This window comes from Eumetopias jubatus, unplaced genomic scaffold (assembly GCF_037043125.1).
Source record: "Eumetopias jubatus isolate StellerSeaLion01/CBP00866 unplaced genomic scaffold, mEumJub1_p1.0 scaffold_15, whole genome shotgun sequence".
Lineage (NCBI taxonomy): Eukaryota > Metazoa > Chordata > Mammalia > Carnivora > Otariidae > Eumetopias > Eumetopias jubatus.
Window position 1 is genome coordinate 67916189 of NW_028274821.1, and position 3155 is coordinate 67919343.

General features: G+C 42.9%; 1 non-coding gene across 1 annotated transcript; it reads left to right on the plus strand.

The window, feature by feature from the left end:
* The first annotated feature begins 2234 nt into the window (after positions 1 to 2234).
* LOC114213613 (U4 spliceosomal RNA) lies at positions 2235 to 2375 on the plus strand. Its single transcript, XR_003610242.1, has one exon. It is a non-coding gene; the product is annotated as a U4 spliceosomal RNA (small nuclear RNA).
* The last annotated feature ends 780 nt before the right edge of the window (positions 2376 to 3155 follow it).

Genomic DNA, 3155 nt, shown 5'->3' on the forward strand with positions numbered 1-3155 from the left:
GTAACAGACCCACAGATTTTCCTCAGGCTTAAAAGGTGGACACCCAAGCAAAAATGAGCTTAGTTGTACTGTCCCAACCTCCAAGACAGACAAGAAACTCTGCCTTCCTTGTACTTTCCCTGACATGCTGCATTTTACTGATTGATTGATTGATTGATTAATTGATTTATGGGGGCGCTGGGGGGGGCAGAGCAAGAGGGAGAAAGAGAATCTTAAGCAGGCTCCCTGCTCTATTTCATGACCCTGAGATCATGACCTGAGCCAAAACCAACAGTCAGACACAACTACCCAGGGCCACCCAGGCATCCCTAACATGCTGCATTTTTAATTTTAAAGAATAGAAGCAGCTGAAGGCAGGTCTGTGCTCTTTCTTAGCTGGAGACATATTTTTGCAGCCCATTTTGTTAACCAGTTAGGAAGCTTTACTTCTCTCTTACTTGGTAAAATTTATGGAGTTCTGCTGTTCAAATGTGGTAAAGAATCATATGCATTTAAGTAGTATCATTGGTTCCAAGATGTCAGGAGAAGCCAGATCTCTCTACTGACTTCTTGAGATGCAATCATAAGAGAAAGAGCCTGTAAATGGGCTTCTCAAAGAAAAATAGCAAATGCTCCTCTTTCTGCCTCTTTTGGTAATAGTCCCACTTAAAGGATACAGTTGTTAATCTACAACAGGAAGGGGATGCTAAATTTGGTGGAGAGTGAAGAAGATATTACAATGAGGAGAAAGGAATTAACCCATGAAAACTTTGTGATTAAAAGGCTTATTACTTTGAGTTGACCTTGAAACATTTCATTGCCTACTTCTGTGCTGCCACCTGGCTTGGCAATGGACAATAAAGTCTCCAAAAACGCTTCGTGTAAGATTGTTGTTTGTCTTCATTAATTTACCCTAGTGACCCTGGGTGAGACATTGCTCCATCAGGAGAGGTAGAGTCTCAGGAGAACCATCCAGCTAGTCAACTGAATTACCAACAGCCCAATTGTCACAAAAAACCAGTTACCCACTGCTTCCTTTTTGGCAGCCTTTCCTATGGTGGAGGCTACATTCTACTTCCCTATCAAACGTGACTTTGTATTTCTCACTTTTATCAGTGCATTTCCATTCAGCAGCCAGGCCGTCCTGGACAAATGGCACAGTCTGCTCAATACACCTGGCATGGAGTGGGCACTTAAAATTCATTAACTGATCCAACACTTCCTCCTTTACTTCCAAATTAACATTTTCTCTCAGCTGGATGGGGACTTCTTCCTTCCTTACTCTAGATGCTGTTTTCTCTAACTCTGTGCCAGGACTTGCCAGATGAGCAAAGAAAACTCCCCACTTGCACAGACATTGCCCCATATGGATGTCACATACTTGTAAATCTCCTAGACATTCATCTTTTTAAAACCCACCTTGAGAAAAGCTACGCATAAGCAGTTGCTCTTCAGTTCCAAATGGACATTGGGCTTACGTAGGCTTTTTCTGCCAAGTACATTGTCAACAGATAGGGCTATTTTCTTTACTGACATCACGCTTTCCCCTTCAGGTGGACACCAAAGAAAACACTTTAAACTTCTGTGTGTGTGTGTGTTTTTTTTTAAGATTTTATTTATTTATTTGAGAGAGAGAGAGAGAGTAAGAGAGAGTGCACGAGAGGGGGTAGGGTCAGAGGGAAAAGCAGGCTCCCCACTGAGCAGGGAGTCTGATGCAGGACTCGATCCCAGGACTCCAGGATCATGACCTGAGCCGAAGGCAGTCGCTTAACCAACTGAGCCACCCAGGCACGCAACACTTTAAACTTCTGGAAACATGATGGCCCTGATGAGGAGAAAGAGGAGAGAAGAACAAAAGGCCAAAAGGGAGGTAGTGGAAAAAAAAAACATAAGACTGAGAAATAATCCCAAAGCAAGATGTCACATATAAGAACACATCTTGGCTTTCTCACCTTTCAAAATTAAAACGACCTAACTATCCAATGTTAGAGGAATGATTAAGTGAATTATCATCTATTCACACAATGGAATATTGTGCAGCCATTAAATGTTCCCTTTGAAGAATATGCCTCAGCAAAGAGGAAAAGTTTATGTAATGATAAATGGAAAAAAAAAAAAAAGCAAAATGGGGCACCTGGCTGGCTCAGCCGGAAAAGCGTGTGACTCTTGATCCTGCGGTCATGAGTTCGAGCCTCACCTGAGGTGTAGAGGTTACTTAAGTAAATAAAACTTTAAAGAAGGAAAAAAGTAAAACAAGCTTTGTGCAGTGGCAGTATTGTAGCCAATGAGGTTTATCCAAGGCGCAATTATTGCTAAATGAAAACTTTTCCCAATACCCCACCATGACGACTCGAAATACAGTGGGCATTGACAATTTTTGACAGTCTCTATGGAGACTGAATTTAAAAAAAAAAGGCAAACAAAATCATATTGTGCTGTAATCTGCTTATCAATTTGTGTGTCTGTACCACCATTAGATTGAGAAAAGGGTAAGGAGTGGGAGTAGCGGGGATCCATGTCAAAGACAGAACCCTGAGGAACACTGACATCTATGGAATATTGCAGGAAGGGGTGCTTTCAAAGAAGACAGAAAATATGAAGCAAAGAAGCCATGGAAAGGACTGAACCAAGAGAGCATGAGGTCACAGAATATGGGAGAAGATGACACATCCGAGGTGTCTCCCAAAGTGGGAGACCCTAGTATAGGTGTTTTGCTATGAACAAACTTGAGCAGTTTCAAGAGGAACTTAGTGAGTTGGATAACATCCCAGGGTAAGGGAGAGATGACATCTGAGCTGAAGTCTACCTGTCAGCAAAGCCTATGTTCTCTGCTTTACTCTAGGCTGTCTCCCTGCCATGTTAGAAATATCTCCGGATTGTGGACGAGATCATGATTGAAGAAGGATCAATTCACTGTATTTTCTTTTTTCTTTAAGATTTTATTTATTTATTTGAGAAAGAGAGAGCGAGAGAATGAGAGAGAGCATGAGTGGGGTGGAGGGGCACAGGGAGAGGGAGAAGCAGGGCCCTGGCTGAGGAAGGAGGCCCCTGCAGGGCTCGATCCCAGGATGCTGGGATCAGGACCCGAGCCGAAGGCAGACACCCAACTGACTGAGCCACCCAGGTGCCCCATGTATTTTTTATTTAAGGGCTACACTTTGATACAAGGACAGTGG